General features: G+C 43.5%; 1 long non-coding RNA gene across 1 annotated transcript in view; it reads left to right on the top strand.

Moving 5' to 3' along the window:
- The window catches only part of LOC138760760 (uncharacterized), a 98,607-nt gene that overhangs the window by 23,655 nt on the left and 52,874 nt on the right, over nucleotides 1-22,078 (top strand). Inside the window, exon 2 of the long non-coding RNA XR_011355853.1 lies at nucleotides 1,245-1,580. This is a non-coding gene — a long non-coding RNA (uncharacterized lncRNA). The remainder of the gene's footprint in view (nucleotides 1-1,244; nucleotides 1,581-22,078) is intronic.

Below are 22,078 nucleotides of genomic sequence, written 5' to 3'. Positions count from 1 at the left end.
CACTGCAGGGATTGGTGTTGGGCCCACAACTGTTCATATACACAAGTGATCTGGGAAAAGTAGTGTAGCATATTTAGGTTTGCTGATGCCACTACATTGAATGGAGAAACAAATTGTGTAAGGGACACAGAATCTGCAGAGTTATGTAAATAGGATAAGTGATTTGGCAGACATCTGGCAGATGTGGTATAATGTTGATAAATGTGTAGTCATCCAGTTTGGAAAGAAAAATGAATTGGAGTTTTACTTAAAAGGTGACATTTATCAGATTGCTGTTATGCAGAGAGACTTGGCAGTGCGTGTGTGTGAATCACAGAGTTAGTGTACAGGTGCAGCAGGTAATCAAGAAGGCAAATGGGATGTTGGCCTTCATTGCTGGAGGGATTGAATTTAAGAGCAGGGAAGTTCAGCTGCAACTGTACAGGGTACTGGTGCAGCCACATATGGAAGGAATACTGTGTGTAGTTTTGGTATCTTAATTGAAAAAGGTTTTGGAGCCAGGTTGATTCCAGCAATAAAGAGGTAATCTTGTGTGGAGCGAGTGAGTAATTTTAAACTATTGTCATTGGAATTGAGAGGAGAGGGGGAAATCTTCTAGAGATGCAAAAAATGATTAAAGAAATAGATGAGAGTAAAACATGGAAGTCTGAAGTTGCTGTAATTGAAGCAAAAACACAATTCTGGAGTAATTCAGCAGGCCAAACCTTATACTTCATATAGCAAAGATAAAGATACATAACCAACATTTCTGTTGTGAGTCCTTCTTCAAGACATGAGCAAAATGTAGGCAGGTGCCTTGAAAAAAATATAGAAGCAGGGAGGTTGTTTCCACTGGCAAGTGGTTGTTTCCACTGGCAAGGATGAAATTTTGAGTAGGACATTCTGCAGGGGTGGTTCATTTATCAATGAAAGCTTGAAATTTTCCACAAGATGGGTAAGGCAGAGCACGTGACAAATCATCAGAAAACCTTGAACGAGAAGAATAAAACCATTTCATTCATTCAGCATATTCCCTCCAGATATCGTCATCTTGTGTAATCATGCAATTTACCCAGTTTACTCTAATAAAAGACACAAACAACACATGTAAAAGGGTTGGTAAATCAGACTCTCTCTTGCCCAAAACCAACTAGAAAATTGTAACCCAAGAATGTAATGCAAAACATCAAATCTGATTATTTTGTTCGTGACTCAGCCTTGATTTCAACAGTTGATTCTAAAACCATTTATTTATTCCCTTTAAGGTAGAATTCAGCAGCTTACATCTTGATTGTGACCTCTGTGATTGGGATATTAATACTTCCTCCCTTGTGGACATTTGTGTTAATGTCACCTGACACCAAGATTCTTCACAGAAGTCCTAAAATCCAGAACTTGTACTGCCAGCAACAACATTTTCCTCTGGGCTACCACTGAATCCTTCCTTGCAATAGTTAACTCATGGTGGAGTCTTCAAAGGGCAGCACGTAGGTCTGCAGAATTCTTAATTCTTCAACATGAAGCTTGCTGCTGAGCCTTGCAGCATGAACCTGGAACAAGTCCAGTAACATGAATGCAAAGACATGGTTACCTGGATAACAGTAAGTAATTCTTCTGATCTGACATAATTCATGTTTTAAATGCAAGCAAGTGCTCTCATTGTTTGAAATATGAACTGATTTGGTCCATGGGTGTTTTTGGAATGCGAATATATATTCAAGAGATGGCTTCAATAGCATGAGGTGAGAGGGACATTAGTAATCTTAGGCTGTCAAGACCTCACTGCTGGAAGAGCTCCTGTGCTGCAGTTCATGCCGCCAGGCCACGTCGATGAGCTGGGTGGTGGTTTGTGCCTGGAGCTATGTCAGATGAAACAGTGAAGTGCAAAGGCAGGCAGCCCCAATTCTGTGTTTTGCTCCTGCTGGTTCAGTGCCTCAGGTTCTCTGTCTGGGTTTCATCATCATGTTGCCTAGAGATATTTTGTCTTGAATGTGCTGCTGGCTTTGGTCCATCCTCTTGGATTTCTTCATAGTTACTGGCATCCAGCATTTGATGCTCAAATAAAGGAATCTCCCATGGGGTAAGGGTTACTGTGGTGCGCTATCGAACAAAAGCAAACATACAAAACATAAAGTCTGTTCTTCAGGCTTTATTCAACATACACTTCTACAGAGCTGGCTGTGAGAATGCTGTTGGAAGCTCTGAGACTGTCTTTGAAGGGCCGGATCTAACTTGTATCCCGGAGGGTGATTGACAGCCGACTGGGTGGGGCTTGGTCCATTCAGGTGAGCTGATTGACAGCTGGCCAGGTGTTGTCCCCATTCTCTTCTGCAGGTACAGAGGTCGTCCCCTGCAGTACCACCACATTCACCCCCTTTAAAATTGTCCGGAGTGGGGGGGGCGAGGAGATTGCAGTCTGTGATCTACCAGAGCCCCAAAACATATATACATTATTTACAGGTTTAGATGGTCTGACAGCTGCTGTAGTCTCTGCGACCATCACAGGATTGGCTCCTGGTCACAGGTTGGTGAGAGTAAATGGGATCTGGAGGGGCTGGCATGGTGCGGGGGGGGGGGGGGAACGGCCAGGGTTGAGGTGTGTGTGATACACTGGGTGGGGGGGCAGGTACATCCTCCACGGTTGGACTGAGTCCTTGGTGCCTGGGGAGGTCTTGAGTGTCCCATAGCTGTCCAGGGTTGGGGGGGTGGGGTATGTCAGGCCGGTGTGGTCCTGGGCTGGAGGATGCTGTGCTGTGATGGGTGCTCCTGCTGGTGCCAGGTCCCTGGTTGATGCAGTGTCCTCCCTGCTGCTGCTGAACCTAATGTAGGCGTAGTTGTCATTTGCGTGTAGGAGGAACACCTGCTCAACCAGGGATTCAGCCTTGTGTGCCCACACATGTCTATACAGGAGCACCAGTCCTGGGGACATGAACCATGCTGAGAGAGATGTTCCCATTGCCCATTTCCTGGGGAATGAAAGCAGGCATTCGTGAGGGGTCTCGTTGGTAGCTGTGCCTAGGAGTGACCTAATGGCATGGAGCACTTCGGGGAGGGCATCCTGCCGGTGTTCTACGGACCACCCCTTTGATTTAAGGGCCAGGAGGACTGCCTTCCAGATTATCCATTCTCACATTCTGCTTGTCCATTACCTCTCAGGTTGTAACTAGTCATGTGACTGGTCACGATGCCCATTGCTGTCAGGTACTGGCGCAGTTCCTCACTCATGAAGCTAGACCCCTGGTCACTGTGGGTAAATGCGGGGTAGCCAAACATGGTGAAAATTTGTGTCAGTGCCCTGATGACGGTGGCCATGGAGGTATCTGGGCAAGGATGGGGAAAGGGAAGTGGGAGTACTTGTCTATGACCATGAGGAAATAGATGTTCTGATTTGTGGAAGGCAGGGGCCACTTGAAATCCATGCTGAGGCGCTCGAAGGGCCGAATGGCCTTCATGACATGAGCATGGGGCGGGCGGAAGAAGCGAGGTTTGGATTCCGCGCAGACCCTGCACGCCTCGGTCATGGTCCTGACGGTGTACGGGAGGTTCCGGGACTTGAAATGGTATAAGCGGATGATGCCCGAGTGCAGCTGGTCGTCATGGAGCTATGCTGGGAGAGGACGTCGGGGAGTCATTAAATTTCCCCAGACGGTAGCTGTACGTTGCCAGCTCAACTCTCCAGCGCAAGATCTTATTGTTCTTGATCTTGTCCCTGTGGGTGGTGTTGAACATGATTGGTCCACTGATTGGTGAGGAGGGTGAACCTCCTGCTGGCCAGGTAGTGGCGCCAATGGCGGACTGCTTCCACAATCGCCTGGCCTCCCTTTCAATGGCGGAGTGCCCTAGCTCGGAATCGTGGAGGGTCTTGGAGAAGAAGGCAACCGGGCGCCCCCTGGTTAAGGGTAGTGGCAAGGGCTACATTTGAGGCATTGCTCCCCACCTGAAAGGAGAGTCCTTGTCCATGGCATGCATCGTGGCGTCTGTGATATCCTGCCTGATGTGCATGAAGGCTGCCTGCGTCTCGGGTGGGAGGGGAAAAGTTGAGGCCTGGGCCAATGGGTGGACCTATTTGAGAAGCAGGGAACCCACTGGGAGTAATAAGAGAATAAGCCAAGGCACCTGTGGAGGGCTTTGAGTGTGTGGGAAAGGGGCAGCTCCATTAATGGGCATATCCATTCTGGATCTGGGCTGATGACACCATGTGCCACGATGTACCCCAGGATGGTGAGGCTGGTAGGGCTGAACACGCACTTCTCTTTATTGTAAGTGAGGTTCAGCTCCTCGGCCGTCCGGAGAAATTTCTCCAGGTTGGCATTGTGGTCCTGCTGGTCATGGCTGCAGATGGTGACATTATCCAGGTATGGGAAAGTCACCTTTAGCTTGTGCAGGTCTACCATACGATCCATCTCCCACTGGAAGACAGAGACCCCGTTCGTGACCCCAAACGGAACTCAGCGGAACTGGTAAAGGCACCCATCCGTCTCTAAGGTGGTATAGGGCTTGTCCTGCGGGTGGATGGGGAGTTGGTGATAGGCCAACTTCAGGTCAATCATAGAGAAGACCCGGTAGCAGTCTATCTCGTTGACCATGTCGGCTATCCTCGGTAAGGGGTAGGCATCCAGCTGGGTATAATGGTTGATGGTCTGGGTGTAATCCATGACCATCCTTGGCTTGCTCCCCCCTTTGACCATCAGGACTTGGGCTCTCCATGGGCTGTTGCTGAGCTCTATGACACCTTCCTCCAGAAGCTGCCGCACCTCTGCCCTGAAGAAGTCTCTGTCCGTGGTGCAATAGCGCCTACTTCTGGTGGCTATAGGCTTGCGAAGTCTGGCATGAGGTATGAGAAGAGAATGGGGGTGGCAATGCGCAGAGTGGAGAGGCCACAGGTTGCCAGGGACTGGTTGGACTGTGTGCTGTGGAGCATGAGTGGGGCAGGGGTCCCCGAAGACGAGGGTGATGCTTTGCAGGTGGCACTGGAAGTCTAAGCCCAGGAGGACCGGGTCGTAGAGTTTGAGCATGACAAGGAGCCTGAACCTGGTGTATGTCTCCCCCAGACAGTCAGATCGGTCGAGCAGTGCCCAAGGGTATTGATAGTCCGGTTCTTAGTGGTGAAGGCGATAGAGAAGGTGATGGGGTGGATTTTTAGCTCTAGGGAGTGGGCCACACTCAGGTGAATAAAGCTCTCGGTGCTGCCACTGTCGATTAGGCACTTCGTTACCTGCCCGTTGATTTTGACATCCATCGTGGAGTGCCCAAGTCCGTGGGGGATTTCCTGGTCAGGGTGGGACTGCTAGGACCATCTACGGGTCTGAGTCATCGTTCCCCAATAGTGGAGGCAAGTTGTGGCCGGTGGCATCCTCTCCAGATGTCATGAGAGATGAGTGTTGACCGGTGGTGCTCTCCATAGGCGTGGGTTGTGGTGGGTGACTATCAGTGGCGTCTGGAGGCATGGAGTGCTTCGGTAGAGCGGCCTGGTCAGTGCCCGTGTTGACCACATCGTCATCAGTACCATCTTCGTTGTAGGCCTGGGAGGGCCTGGCTGGTGATGCCTGTGCTTGACTGGCCCAAGAAGGTGGCACTGCATGGAAGTGCGAGGCATGGCTGGCCTTCTTCCCCAGCAGCACTGGTTGCGCGGGGGAAGTGATGTCACACCATTGGCCAGGGTGACATCATCATGAGTGGCAGCAGTGACATCATTCCATGGACCGGAAGTGACATCATTGTAGTCTTTGCAACGTGGCGAGGGCTGGTCTGGGTGCATGGCGTGCATGTAGCGATCATTGCCAGCGAGGCCGGAAATTGGGCTGCCGAGGTTGGAGAGGCCTGAAGTAGCTGCGCGGGGGCAATGGTGTCACCCAGCAATCGCATGTGGCGGGGATCGAGAAGGAGGGGGGAAGGTCGTAGAGGTCCGCTGAGCTGCTGGGTGGCTTTGAGAGGCATACTTTGTCAAAAAGGCCTTTTTTGCCACATCTCCAGCAGTACTGGTTTTTGGCTGGGCAGTTTTGGTGCAATCGACAATCAGACCCACACCAGGGCTCACAGTACTTACAAGGGTGCCCACAGCAGTGATGTTTTCATCCATCACCTGGTCTAGGGCCACAGTTGCCACCTGTGCTGACCATGCAGAGGCTTGGGGTGGCCTGGCATCGAAGGATTTGGTGTGCAGGGCTGCTGCCTCCAGGGTTCGGACTACCTCCACTGTTTTGGCCAGGGAGTAGATATTGTCCTCTAGCAGCTTCTGCCAGACAGCTCTCATGCGTAGCCCTCAGATGTAGGCATCTCTGATCAGTCTCTCGACCTCCTTTAATTTACCCTAGGTTCAGCCAGACAAGGTCGGGCTAACTCACGCAGGGCTCCCAGGTAGGACTCTGCTGACTCCCTGCACAGCTGGGCACGGATATTTAGGAGGTTCCTTGCGAAGACCACTCGAGGGAGGTTTATACATGGTCTTGAGGGTGTTCGTCGCTTCCGAATATCCTGTGCAGTCTTTGAGTGCCTGGAAGGCTCAGGGATCCAGCTTCAATCGGAGTAAAATGAGCCTTTTCCTGTCGGGGTCCAGGATGTCGTTGGTGTGTGCCTTGATGATTGCTTCGACTCTGTGCTTCCAGATCTCGCAGTGTGCTTGCACTTCTGGCTGGCGTGGGTTGATTTTGAGGCTCCCTGTGCTCAGGAGCTTCTCCATAGCAGCTTCAAATTTTATGTTGAATAAATTGAGGTGTGCTATCGAACAGACGCAAACACACAAAACATAAAGTCTGTTCTACAGGCTTTATTCAACATAAACTTCCACAGAGCTGGCTGTGAGAATGCTGTTGCAAGCTTTGAGATTGTCTTCGAAGGGCCGGATCTAGCTTATATCCTGGAGGGTGATTGACAGCCCATCGGTGGGGCTTGGTTCATTCAGGTTGGCTGGTGAACAGCTGGCCAGGTGTTGCCTTGTCTTCCCGTGCTCTTCTGCAGGTACAGAGGTTGCCCCCTGCAGTAGGCTGGTGGTGTTACCACCACAGTTACACATCCACTACTTGGGACAGTCTGTGCAAATTGGATTTCATGTGGCACAGTTGGTAAATTACAAGTATCTGCAGGCTGTAGAAAGCCTGTGCAGCCCAACTGGTGTAGCCATTACTTTGCAGTGAGGCCTCTCTCTCTTAGTTTATTTAATTCTGCCCTTCTAATCCCATTTCCCTTTAAATAATTCAGCTCTATTCCCTCTAGTCCTTTCATGTGGCAGTAAATTAAAGATCAAATCTCCCTCTGGATGAAAGGTTTTCCTTGATGCCTTATTAACATTAATTCTAAGTTTTGGTGTCAGGCTCAAAAACACAAATCATATGTGGGTGCATATTTACCATCTCTTAAGACTCCATTTCTAACAAAGGCAACAGCAAATTGAAGTGTCAGCACTTGGTTTTATTCCATTGTGTGCCATACACTTCTTGTTGATTGACTGCAGAACTTTTCCCAGATGTCCAATTGTCAGTGGTTTTGCCTTGCTGTTTTCTTGGCAGATCTCTCATTCATACTCCGACTGTTTCATTGCTGTTCCTTATTTCGTGTTGAATGAGGCTTAGCCCATGGTCCACTTTAAGTTCAACGGTCCAGCTTTAATTGTGAAATTTCATCCTTTATCTGGGCCTTTCCTAATCCTCCCTGCTGCCGAAAACCCTCTCTGTAAATTTCCTCTGACTCCTTCTTGGTATGTGGCATTGTATTTTCATATTTAAAATTGTGACAACAGCTAAAGACGTTTAATTTTTGAGGCTGATGTGGCTAATATGAAAGCCAATTTCCATGGCACTGAGAATACCTGCTTAGTTGTCGCACAAAGGATGCGTTTTTGGCATCTAATAAGTTTGTGCTTGACCTATATATATATATATATATACACGTGTGTGTGTGTGTGTGTGTATATATATATATATATATATATATATATACACATATCTTTGGCTTGGCTTCGCAGACGAAGATTTATGGAGGGGGTAAAAGTCCACGTCAGCTGCAGGCTCGTTTGTGGCTGACAAGTCCGATGCGGGACAGGCAGACACGATTGCAGCGGTTGCAGGGGAAAATTGGTTGGTTGGGGTTGGGTGTTGGGTTTTTCCTCCTTTGCCTTTTGTCAGTGAGGTGGGCTCTGCGGTCTTCTTCAAAGGAGGTTGCTGCCCGCCAAACTGTGAGGCACCAAGATGCACGGTTTGAGGCGATATATATGAGGTATATATACACACACACACACACATATTATATATATACACACAACATCCTCAGTTCAGGCCATGGACTTCAATTTCAAACCAAGATGTATTTCATTTTTAACATGCTCCTTTTTATAACCCAGTTGCTTGTTCAGAATATGTTGGAGGGATTTCTATTTATAGAACTATTTATTCATATTCCATGCTTGAATTAATGAAAGATTACTAATTGGTCACCACTTGTGGGGGAAAAAATGGAACAGGAAGAAAATGAATTACATAATAAATACATGTCTGTTAAATTTACAATATTACCAGTAGTGTAACTCCAAGATTTGTGAGTAAAAGCTCATACCTTTCAAATTTTGATACTTCTGAAGTTTTATTTGGGTTTATGATGATGGCCTTATTTGTATCTTATTTGTAACAGAAATGCAAGCTGCATTATAAACAAATGAATTTAATGATCCTAGTCTTCAGTCTTTTAAAAAAATGTCCAGAAAATGTCTGGCTGGACTTGAGGACTTTGAATGGCTTGAAAGGGAAGCTACTAACACATGGCAACCACTCCAAAACTTGTAGAGTAAATGTTCGAAGAGAGAGCTGAACATATCTACTCAAATGTGCTGGTTTCATGAGCTGTCAGAATATTCTAATTTTTGCAATAAACTTTGAGATAGTTAATTTCATGATGTTCAGTTTTGCTATCCAATATTATAAACTGTGAATGTCTTCTTTGGCTTGGCTTCGCGGACGAAGATTTATGGAGGGGGTAAAAAGTCCACGTCAGCTGCAGGCTCGTTTGTGGCTGACCAGTCCGATGCGGGACAGGCAGACACGATTGCAGCGGTTGCAAGGGAAAATTGGTTGGTTGGGGTTGGGTGTTGGGTTTTTCCTCCTTTGCCTTTTGTCAGTGAGGTGGGCTCTGCGGTCTTCTTCAAAGGAGGCTGCTGCCCGCCAAACTGTGAGGCGCCAAGATGCACGGTTTGAGGCGTTATCAGCCCACTGGCGGTGGTCAATGTGGCAGGCACCAAGAGATTTCTTTAGGCAGTCCTTGTACCTTTTCTTTGGTGCACCTCTGTCACGGTGGCCAGTGGAAAGAAATTACTGTTTGAAGTGCTGCATTATTTTTTAAACTGGTCATTTTGTTTTTTTAATTGCTAGCTGAGAGATTGAATATGCTTCACTTCATGGTTCGCCTTGGGTTCAAGGTGCTTGTGGTTTTTGAGATGGGGGGGCTATTCATCTTTTAAGATGTGCAGCTGAACGTGATGAAGTACTTTAACACAAGTAAATAGAAGCAGGAGTAGGCCACTCAGTAGCTCCCCTGCCCAACCATTCAATTCGATCACGGCTGATCTGTCCCTATGCTTGTTCCCTATCACCATTATTTCCTTATGCTTTCTTTAAAACGAACTATTTCTGCTCTGAGCACCCCTTCTGACCGAGCCCCCACAACCTTCACTGACCTCTGAAGTTTGTTATTCCTATGAACTTCTGTTCCTGCCCTCTAATTTTGTCACAATTTCTCCTAAACCAGTGGTTCTCCACCTTTTTCTTTCCACTCACATACCACTTCAAGTAATCCCTATATCATAAGTTGGTGTGAGCTTGCCGGCGCCTCAGATGGAAGAGACTGCCATCCGTGCGGTACCGGATGTAAACAGCGTCTTCATTGTTGGGGTCTTTCATGGCTTGGTTCAGCATCATGCTGAAGAAGATTGAAAAGAGGGTTGGTGCGAGAACACAGCCTTGCTTCACGCCATTGTTAATGGAGAAGGGTTCAGAGAGCTCATTGCTGTATCTGACCCGACCTTGTTGGTTAAGGTGGTATGTGGGTGGGAAGAAAAAGTTTGAAAACCAACTGTTTTAATCATACCTAATTGATTTGTTATGTGCACAGTTTCATAACTCCAAAGGAAATGGGCCAATGACAATTTTTCTCAAGCAAAATACTTTGGGTCTAGAGCATTGATTCTCAACCTTCCCTTCCCATAACACCCTAAGTAATCCCTTACTAATCACAGAGCACTGATGGCATAAGGATTACTTAAAATGGTATGTGAGTGGAAAGAAAAAGGTTGAGAACCACTAGTCTAGAGATCCTCCTTCTCATGAAATCATCTCGTGTCCTCTCGGGATCTTGCGAGTTTCAACAAAATTTCTGTCACTCTTCTGAATGTTAAGAAGAGTACAGATCTAATTTCTTAAGCCACTCATGGGCGGGACCGTGCACTCACCCCAGGTTTAACTTCAGGACTGCCTCCAATGCAAGTATATCCTCTCCTAATTCGGGGGACCAGGAACTATGCACAGTGCTCCAGATGTGGCCTCATCTACAGTAACGGTCTTGCAATAATGGCCAAATGTCATTTCCCTTCCTAACACTTGCTGCACCTGCCTGTTAACATTTTGTACTTCATGCACAACTGCACCTAGATTTGCATGAACTTCATTCCTTTGCAATTTCTCTATATTTAAATACGTTTGCCTTTAGATTCCTCTTTCTGAAGAGGGTGTTCTTTCCAAAATGCACTTCCCCTCAAAGTTTAGGTGTAATAACATAGAACATAGACAGAGAATACTACAGCACAGTACAGGCCCTTTGGCCCGACCCATATATTCCTTTTTATAAAAAAAGTTCTGAACCCTCCCTACCCTGTAACTCTCCACTTTTCCTCCATCCATGTGCATAAGAGTCTCTGAAATGCCCATAATGTTTCAGTGTTCACCATTGTCCCTGGTAAGACCTTCCAGGCACACACAACTCTCTGCATTTATAGTTTAAAGAAAAACCACTTATCCCTTCAGTTTGTACATGTAGTATGTTCTCTGATGTTTGCTATTCTTGCTCTGGGAAACAGGGGCAGACTGTCCACCCTATCTATGCATCTCATAACATACAACTTGTACTTCACATACAACTCTGAGATTTTGTTTCCTCCAGGCGAGGCAGAATTTCTTCTTATTGCTAGTGCAAAAATACTACTCGAGAAGAGATGCATATATAAAAGAGAAAAATGTAAACAAGGACTTAAATGTAACTGAAATACAAATAAAAATATTCAGTAATGAATAATGTGCAAAGTAAGGGCCCTTAAATCAGTCTGCTTGTTTACGCATTTGATGGTGAAGGGGTAGCAACTGTGTGTGTGTGCTTCTTGATGGGAACAGAGAACAGAGCATGTCCTTGATGATCACTGCTGCTCTCTGATGGCAGCATTCCATGTAGATTTTCTCAATGGTGTGAAGAGTTTTGCCTGTGATGTACTGGGTGTGTCCATTATATTTTGTAGGATTTTCTGCTCAGTGATATTGGTGCTCCTGTATTAGATTTGGAACATAGGAACATAGGAAGTAGGAACAGGAGTAGGCCAAAAATGGCCCATCGAGCCTGCTCCGCCATTCAATACGATCATGGCTGATCTAATTTATGACCTAACTCCACCTACCTGCCTTCTCTCCATATCCCCTAATTCCTCTATCATGTAAAAATTTATCTAACCAAATTTTAAATATGTTTTATTTAAATATGTTTAATGATAAGCATACATTTCATTACACATCTGTGGAAGTTTGCCAAGGTTTCCAATGTCATACCAAACCTCTCCAAATTCATGAGAAAGTAAGGGGCTAGCATGCTTTCTTCATGATGACGAGATGGTCCTCCGAGATGGTGACTCACTGGAATACAAATGTGCTCACCCTCTCCCACCTCTGATCCCCTAATGATTACTGGATCATACACCTCCTTCCTAAAGTCCACAATCAGCTCCTTGCTTTTGGTGACATTGAGCCCGATGTTGTTGTTAGTACACCATTCAGCCAAGTTTTCAATCTCCCTCCTATATGCTGACCCATTCTTTCACAATCCACATCAGCAAATTTGTAGATGGTGTTGAGGTGATACACTAAAGTCCACAGAAGCAGTGATTGTCATAAAAACACAATACTTGAGATCGCAACAGGTCACACTGTGTACTTTATATAGCAAACATAAAGATGCATAAACAATATTTTGGGCCTAAGCTCTTCATCAAGATATGAGAAAAATGAAGGCAAGTGCCTGAATAAAATGATGGTGTTGGGGGGAGGGGGGGGGTGGCCCTATTTCTATCTATGTTGAAACTGACTCCATGAGAAAGGTCTACCTCAAGAACACCATCAATGACTGACAGGCGAGGGCTCGTGCTCTCCCAGCTGTCATGATTATTGTTAATTTTAGTTTTTAAGTATCTCTGATGCTCAGGGACATTTGAAAAAATGTTAAGACTGAATTATTAATTGTTTTTAAGTACAGTATTTTATAACATTAATATTTTCAAATTTAAGTTTCATACCTTAAATTATAGTTTTAAAAGTAGGTTTTAGATTAAAAAAAATATTCAAGCTAAAAAAAAAACATACATGCTGTAGGTTATTTTTGTAGTTCATTGAGTTCTAGCTCCCCAACTTAACCCCAAATATATTAGTCATAGTTTTCCTCTCTTTATCAAATTTTGGATCACTTTGGTCAGGATCGAGTTGATTATGCACTTCTAGGCTCTCTTGAATCTTTTGCATTATGATACATTTCATGTACAATGCATTTTATAAACTAGGAACGTAACTTTCCATACAAAGTTGGGCAGAAGTTGTACTTCTTCATATTGAAGTTCATCCACAAGATAACAACCAAATAGAACAGGAATCTAAATGTTGCCTCTGTTCCCTCGCTCTTGACCACCATGCACGTTCACTTCTGATAGTCTTGCAATATTTAGAATGTGCTGAAACCTTTTGGGAGGTTATTCTTCATTTTGTATTATCTAAGCTCAGCCATGGCAATGCCTTTCTATTAGCTTTTTTGAGTAAGAGAAAAATTAGTTTCAGCTTGCAATTTAACTTCATTCCACTTTAAAAGTGGCCAGTTTTGATTGAGAATGTCAAAGTGCCCTTGCATTGTTAGTTACATCTGTAATTATTATCTTCACTGCTCATTGATGCTGCATAGCTTATAACTGGATTTCTAACATTGTAAAATTATGAAGGATTTTGCTACCCAAATCACGTTAAAGCCTCAAAGGTTCCTTGATTGACGAAGAGCAATTTAAAACTTATGAAAATTTATCAGTAAATGGAATTCTAATGTGGTTTCTGGCTAGCTGCTAAACACAGATACCTGGACTGCACAAGTGTTCACGAGCAAACTATGGTTGAAAATAAATATACAAACTGAAGCGTGTCTTTTAAAAAAAATCCATTAAACTGAATTTTTGTGTCAATAAATAATTTGAGGTACTGTTTTATTAGTAAACTATAAGTTATTTAGATTGAAGAAACGATTCACATGAAGAATCAGCTTCATGGGATTTGTTATTTATTCAGTGAAGAAAATCTGTTTTCCTTTTTTCCCCCTCCTGAGATTAATTGGAAGTGTAAAAAGTCTGACTAAACAGATTGCTTTTCTCATTGCAGGATGCTGTGCATTAAGTGGATTAAGGGAGGGAAAAAATTGTAGATGAATGTGGTGTTTCATTTTGTTGCACTAGAAAGTTAAATGGCTACAGGTGGTATTAGCTTCCCTTGTTTGGAGCCAAATGATGGGGGTGAGAGTACAAATCAATTGATTCCTGCTGCTGATTACAGCAATGTATGAACAGGAGGAGGCCATTCAGACTGTTAGAATTGATGGTTATCAGCTAATATCACTCTTAGCTATTAATCCCACATGAAACAATAATCTAGTCTCCGTTTAGAAATTTTCAGTTGGGTTGGGGGGAGGGTGTTGAGTATGGAAATGGGCGTTGATGTTTCTGCAGCAGGTCATGTCTGTGCATGGGATTGCAAGAACATTACAATATAAGCAATAAAAGAATTTCCAAAGGTAGCTTCCCTCATGGTAGATTTTTTAAAAATGACCAAAAATGCCTCAGCATTATTCTTTTCTGCAATTGTTATTTGAAGCCTGAAACAAAATGGAAACCACATTGTTGTTGCCATTATTTCCTATTGTGCTCCATGTCTGGGCAATGGCAGCGAAATCCTGCAGATCCACGTTTAAGAGCAATGACGAGCATCCCATTGACAATAGTAACATCATGTGGATTTGTTGATGACAATGTTAATGAAATTATCCTCTCAAATGAGAAAAGAGACTTCATCAGGCATAGCTCCCAATTGCACAATAGCTCAGGGTTTAATGTTTTTATCAATTCTATAAAATTCCTACATAACTGTACCCATTGCTCCTTCAATTTATAAGGAGAGGCTGGGACTTTTCTCCGTGGAGAGTAGGAAGCTGAGGGGGGAAACCTTGTAGAGGTTTATAAAATCATGAGAGTATAGATGAGGTAAATAGCCATAGTATTTTTCCCCCCAGGATAGATGCATTAAAGTTTGGGTGGTTTCCATTGCTCCTTCCTATTGAATTGTAGACTCTGGCATAGTTTGGAAGTAATTGATATTCGTATTAATATCCATAATGAAGTGCCATGTCAGTAAATGTGAGATTGTCCAATCTGGATCTCCTATTAGGGACTGAGACAGGACAGCTGGCAGAAGTATGCGTAGAGGAATATTTTGCGTCCAATTTGAAGGGCTGAAGGGGCTTGTTTCCCTGAGGTTACCAGGAAAATTGATGAAGCAAAGGCTGTGGATATTGTCTATATATCCTTTGACAAGGTCCCACATGGGAGCTTAGTCAGGAAAGTTCAGATGCTAGGTATTCATGGTAGTGAACTGGATTCAACAATGACTGGAGGCCTGTGACTAATGGATCGGTGCCTCAGGGATCAGTGCTGGGAACATTGTTGTTTGTCATTGATATCAATGATCTGGATGATAATGTGTAAATTGGATCAGCAAGTTTGTAGTTGACATTAAAATTAGAGACTTTGTGGACAGCAGAGAAGGTTTTCAGAGCTAATGTAGTCGAGTATGAGGTGACGCATTTTGGAAAGACAAATCAAAATAGGAAATACACTGAAAATGGTAGGGCACTGAGGAGTGCGGTAGAACAGAGAGATCTGGGAATACAGATGCATAATTCCATGAAAGTGGCATCACAGGTTGTCCTAACAGAATTTAGTATCATGAAATATGTACATACATTTTCTACCATTTTACTACATCACTGTAAGGAAAAAAAGTAATAGTGCATGAGAAGTAGGACAGTGTCTTTGGGTTCTTAAAAGTATTGATTATTCAGGAATCCGATGCCAATGGATAAGAAGCAGTCTTTGTGTTGTTGAGTGCTCACCTTTAGGCTCTTGTACCTTTTGTAGCAGAGTGAAGAGGGTGGTGGTGGGGGTCTTTGAGGCTGAATTTTTAAGATACCTCCTCTTGTAGATGTCCTCTGGAGTGAAATCTGGTGCCTATGACAGCTCTCGAGTTAACAATCCTTTGGACTTTATCCTTGTCCTGCTCCATACCAGGCAGTGATACAACTGGTCAGAATACCCTCCACAGTACACCTGTAGAAGTTTGAGAGTCTCCAGTGACATACTGAATTTCCTCAGACACCTAACAAAATATAGCCACTGGTGAGCCTTCTTTGTGATTGCATCCATGCTCCAGGACATATCCTCAGAAATGTTGACACCCAGAAATATTAAGCTCTTGACCCTCAACTACTGAACCCTCAATGAGGACTGGGTTGTGTTCCCCTGACAACCTCCTGAAGTCCACAATAATCTCTTTGGTTTTGCAGACATTAAGTGCAAGATTGTTATTGGGTTTCATAAGTCAAAGCATTGAGTCTAGGAGTTGCGATGTTATGGTAAAGATGCTTAAGACATTGGTGAGGCCATATTTGGAGTATTGTGTGCAGTTTTGTTCACCTAAGTACAGGAAGGATGTCAATAAGATTGAAAGAGTGCAGAGAAGATTTGCTAAAATTTTGCCTGGACTTCAGGAACTGAGTTACTTGTTCGGACTTTATTCTCTGGAGCATAGAAGGATGGGAGATTTGATAGAGGTATTTAACATTATGAAGGGGATATACGGAGTAAATATAGCTAGGCTTTTTCCACTGAGGGGAGGTAAGATACAAATCAGTGAACATGGGTTAAGAGTGAAAATGGAAAAGTTTAGGGGGAACTTCATCACACAGAAAGTGGTAGAATGTGGATTGCACTGCCAGCTGAACTGGTGAATGATGGCTCAATTTTAACATATAAGAATATTGGACAAGTACTTGGATTGGAGAGGTATGATGGACTAAGTGGGACTAGACAAAAAAAATGTTTTGGCACAGACCAGAAGGGCTGAAGGGGCTTGTTTCTCTGCTGTAATGTTCTAGGGAATGAAAAATTGCAGCATGTTATTGTGCAGAGATACCGAGAATGTCTGTGCATGAATCTCCAATAATTTGCAGGTGCAGCAGGGAATCAAGAAGGCAAATGGGATGTTGGCCTTCATTGCTAGATGGATTGAATTTAAGAGCAGGGAGATTCTGCAGTAACTGAACAGGTGCACCTGGAGTAGTGTGTACAGTTTTGGTCTCCTTCCTTCAAATAGAGATTGGCTTTGGTGCCATTGCAGAGGAGGTTAACCAAGTAGATTCTGGAACTGAAGGTGCCATCTTGTGAGGAGTGATTGAGCAGCCTGGGACTATAAATCATTGGAATTTACAAGCATGAGACTGGAGGGAGGGAGGGGGGGGGGGTGGTGGGGATGGTGCTTGTGGGAATGTTAGAGATGTATAAAGGTTATGAAAGGAATTGATCAGATAGCAACCGGGAGATTGTTTCCATGGGCAGGTGATTCTACCACCAGGGAAATAGCCTCAAGAGTAGAGGAAGTAGAGTTAAGATAGAAACTGCTTTTCCTTGGGAGTTATTCCTCCTCAGTGTCAAGATCTCCATCCTCAACCGATGGTCAGAACACTTCCAATCTCTTTTCAGTGCCAACCGCTCAGTCCAAGAATCCACCCTGCTCCAGCTCCCTCAACAGCCCTTAAGGCTAGAGCTGGATGAGGTCCTCACCTGGGAAGAGACATATAAGGCAATCGAACAACTGAAAAGTGGCAAAGCAGCAGGTATGGATGGAATCCCCCCAGAGGTCTGGAAGGCTGGCGGCAAAACTCTGCATGCCAAACTGCATGTGTTTTTCAAGCTCTGCTGGGACCAAGGGAAGCTGCCTCAGGACCTTTGTGATGCCATCATCATCACCCTGTACAAAAACAAAGGTGAGAAATCAGACTGCTCAAACTACAGGGGAATCACGCTGCTCTCCATTGCAGGCAAAATCTTCGCTAGGATTCTCCTAAATAGAATAATACCTAGTGTTGCCGAAAATGTTCTGCCAGAATCACAGTGCGGCTTTCACGCAAACAGAGGAACTACTGACATGGTCTTTGCTCTCAGACTGCTCCAAGAAAAGTGCAGAGAACAAAACAAAGGACTCTACATCACCTTTGTTGACCTCACCAAAGCCTTCGACACCGTGAGCAGGAAAGGGCTTTGGCAAATACTAAAGCGCCTCGGGTGCCCCCCAAAGTTCCTCAACATGGTTATCCAACTGCACAAAAACCAACAAGGTCGGGTCAGATACAGCAATGAGCTCTCTGAACCCTTCTCCATTAACAATGGCGTGAAGCAAGGCTGCGTTCTCGCACCAACCCTCTTTTCAATCTTCTTCAGCATGATGCTGAAACAAGCCATGAAAGACCTCAACAATGACGACGCTGTTTACATCCAGTACCGCACGGATGGCAATCTCTTCAATCTGAGGCGCCTGCAAGCTCACACCAAGACACAAGAGCAACTTGCCCGTGAACTACTCTTTGCAGACTATGCCGCTATAGTTGCCCATTCAGAGCCAGCTCTTCAGCGCTTGATGTCCTGTTTTGCGGAAACTGCTAAAATGTTTGGCCTGGAAGTCAGCCTGAACAAAACTGAGGTCCACCATCAGCCAGCTCCCCCACATCTCCATCGGGCACACAAAACTCAAAACGGTCAACCAGTTTACCTATCTCGGCTGCATCATTTCATCGGATGCAAGGATCGACAACGAGATAGACAACAGACTCACCAAGCCAAATAGCGCCTTTGGAAGACTACACAAAAGAGTCTGGAAAAACAACCAACTGAAAAACCTCACAAAGTTTAGCATATACAGAGCCGTTGTCATACCCACACTCCTGTTCGGCTCCGAATCATGGGTCCTCTACCGGCATCACCTACGGCTCCTAGAACACTTCCACCAGCATTGTCTCCGCTCCATCCTCAACATTCATTGGAGCGACTTCATCCCTAACATTGAAGTACTTGAGATGGCAGAGGCCGACAGCATCGAATCCACACTGCTGAAGATCAAACTGCACTGGGTAGGTCACGTCTCCAGAATGGAGGACCATCGCCTTCCCAAGATTGTGTTATATGGTGAGCTCTCCACTGGCCACCGTGACGGAGGTGCACCAAAGAAGAGGTACAAGGACTGCCTAAAGAAATCTCTTGGTGCCTGCCACATTGACTACTGCCAGTGGGCTGATATCGCCTCAAACCGTGCATCTTGGTGCCTCACAGTTCGGCAGGCAGCAACCTCCTTTGAAGAAGACCGCAGAGCCCACCTCACTGACAAAAGACAAAGGAGGAAAAACCCAACACCCAACCCCAACCAACCAATTTTCCCTTGCAACCGCTGCAACCGTGTCTGCCTGTCCCGCATTGGACATGTCAGCCACAAATGAGCCTGCAGTGGACGTGGACATTACCCCTCCATAAATCTTCGTCCGCGAAGCCAAGCCAAAGAAGAATTAATCTATAGATGTGTCTGCCCAAAGTATAAGCAGAAACTGTCTCATTGAATGTAGTTAAGATGCATATAGATTTTTGAATAACAGGGGAATTTGGCATTATAGGGAATAAGGTGGTCCATGGCCAGATCAGCCACAATCTTATTGAATGGTGAAACAGGCTCAATGGGTCAAATGGTGACTTCTGTTTGTTTCACATGTTTGTATGTATTTCTATTACTTTATTAGCGAATCCTGTGCAAAATGATTCCCTGTGACACTTGCGCACTGGTTTTCATTTTTCCCCTGAGTTGGATGGCATACTGATTGCAACATTGTGGAATGTTAGTAATATTTATCAAACTGTATTCTGTTTATGGGCACATTTCCTTGGGAAATATTTTATGTTTGCTTCATATTGTGTAAATTTTATTCTATTTTCCAAATCTTTGATATTTATGAAGAATGGGTGAAAGGGGAATGTTGCAAAGTTTGTACATGATATAAAATTTGTACATTCTTGGACAATACTGGATGCTATGTTTCAGGAAAGAGGACCAGAGGCAAGGGCTGGAAATCTATAAGTAATAGAGAACAGGTTTGAATTCTGAAAACACTGGGCTGCTGGTCTTTTTAGTCTGTTCCTCAAATCCCAACAGATCTCCACTGCCTTTCTCAGTTTTTTTTTGCATTCATTGTTATCTTGATTATGGCTCCAAATATGAGTTTTATTGCTCAATAACAAATTAGTGTTGTATCTTCATCTTGTTGATTTAAAAAAAAATATGACTTCTCCTTTAAACTTTGTCGAAGTTCTTAATTTCCCAAACTAGATCAAAAGTCATCGTTCCCCTCTTGATTTCTTGCTTTGTCAAAAAGGAGCCCTATTAATACACATATTACTGATCCCTTGGTGTTTCTCAGTTAATTCTATTCGAATTTCTTTCATTGATCTTGTTGTCACCTGTTGCTCCCCTACATGTTGCCACAGCTTTAGCTCTCTCGTTTTCATCTGCCTCTGTCAGATTCCAGCAATTAACTTCTATTCCTCACCTTTTTATTGTTTTATGGGATAGAAGCACCCCTGGCAGAGCTAGTATTTATTGTCCATCACTAATTGCCCTTGATAGTATTTTGGTGAACTACCTTTTCCAAGTGCTGCATTTGTAACGCCTCTACCTTTTGCTTACTATAAATCCACACCAATTCTTGATTCTCTCTATTCTTAAGTGTCAGTCAATTAATATACATTCTAATATATCACTACAACTTTGTTATTTGTCACAAATGCTGCTCATACTTCAGATTCCAGATTTATTGTCACATAAAGCCCTGAGATTCTTTTTTTCTTTCTTACTAACCAATTTATCTGATGTAAATTTGACCTCCCTTATGGGCTCTTGACAGTAATTACTCATTAGTGATCAGGAGCAGAAGCTCTGGGGATTAACCAGACAGAAAGGTTTCTTTATTGACAGCTCACCTGAGATCAGCTAATTTAGTATAGATTAGATCAGGGATAAGCATCCTTGTTTTAAAAACTCACATGCCACCTTAAGTATTCCATATGCCAATAAGTACTCTGTGATTAGTAAGGGATTGCTTAAAGTGGTATGTGAATGGGAAGGGAAGGTTGAGAATCACTGCTCTACACCCAGTTGTTACTGAAATATTTTGTTTGAGAAAAATAGTCATTGGTCCATTTCCTTTGGAGTTGTGAAACCCTGCACATAACGAGTCAATTAGGTACAATTGAAACAGTGGTTTTCAAACTTTTTCTTTTCACTCAGATACCACCTTAAGCAATCCCTTACTTAATCCCACAGAACACTTATGGCATAGGGATACTTAGGTGGAATGTAAGTTTTTTTTAAAAAGGTTGCCAACCCTGGACTAGACCAACCCTGAGAGATCCTTGATCCATATGCTAAATTCACCTACTAATATAACCAACTAATGAACAATGGTATTAAAATATACTCCTGAACATATCACTTTTGGTAGTAGCATACTTTTGTTATGTGCTACGTAAAATGACATTTTCCCTTATTTTTGTTGAGGCGGAATTGTTTTTCTTATCAGCTATTCTTGGGTAATTGATTCAATTATGTTGTATTACAGTATACTGGTTTTGTAGTTAGCATTTAAATACATGGATGAAGAAAATAGTATGAGTATTTATGACTGGGATCACCATTACCATAATTGAGTATTTTCCATTTACCTTGCTATACATGTAATGGTCTATTTCAGTGTTTATAATGTGTCAGGCTATGGAAAAATAATAGCATAGCAAAAGCTTATGCAGACAATAATGGATTCTTGGGAGAAATTGCTGATAGCCATTACAACAGGGAGCTTAAATAACATGCTAAATTGCAAGACTGAAGCTGCTTTACCAAACCTGAAGATAAAATTAAATCATTTAGTTCACTCTCGCATACCTATTTATACTTCTTTCTTACTAACCAATTTATCTGATGTACAACGCACAAAATTAAAATCACTACCTTGCAGTTGTTAATCCTTAAATGTATGTTTTGTCTCAACTATGTGTGATGGGCATCACTTTAAACCAATGGACCCCAGTGGAATAAATCGAGGCTATTGAGCTTCATGGTTTATATAATGGAGAATAAAGAGCTATTCAGGAGAGATTACAAAGCAAAAAATCTATGAAAGGGTTCACTCTACATCATGGAAAGAAAAATGAAGTTGGAGTGATCTGTTATTTTATAATTGATGAAGAAAAATTTTGAAGGAATAGCCATTTTCCTTCCTTTGCAATTTCCTTGATTTGCCTCCATTTTAACCATACTTTCCAAAGGAAAATTAGTATTTTTACTGTGCATTCTAAAATGTCACAAACCAGAGATTATTTATGCCTTTTGTTAATCTTTGTTCCTTCCTTTGGCTTGGCTTCGCGGACGAAGTACAAAGTTGATAAATGCGCTTCATTAGAATTCTTTGTTAGCAGTTTATGTTTTAACGTGAAAGTGTTATCCAACTGAACAATTCAAGCATATTTAATCAAGAGTAACACCATTCCTTTCAATTTTTGGTTTAGATGCATAATGAGTGGTTTTAATTTATTTTTGTTGAATATACCATTTCTGTGCCAGATCATATTAAAGGGTTATTTCATCATCTAATCTTTACTCCCAGATTATTCATTGATTACAATGAAATG

This window comes from Narcine bancroftii, chromosome 4 (genome assembly GCF_036971445.1).
Source record: "Narcine bancroftii isolate sNarBan1 chromosome 4, sNarBan1.hap1, whole genome shotgun sequence".
Lineage (NCBI taxonomy): Eukaryota > Metazoa > Chordata > Chondrichthyes > Torpediniformes > Narcinidae > Narcine > Narcine bancroftii.
The sequence above is the reverse complement of the archived record's forward strand: the minus strand, read 5'-3'. Positions and strand labels throughout refer to the sequence as shown.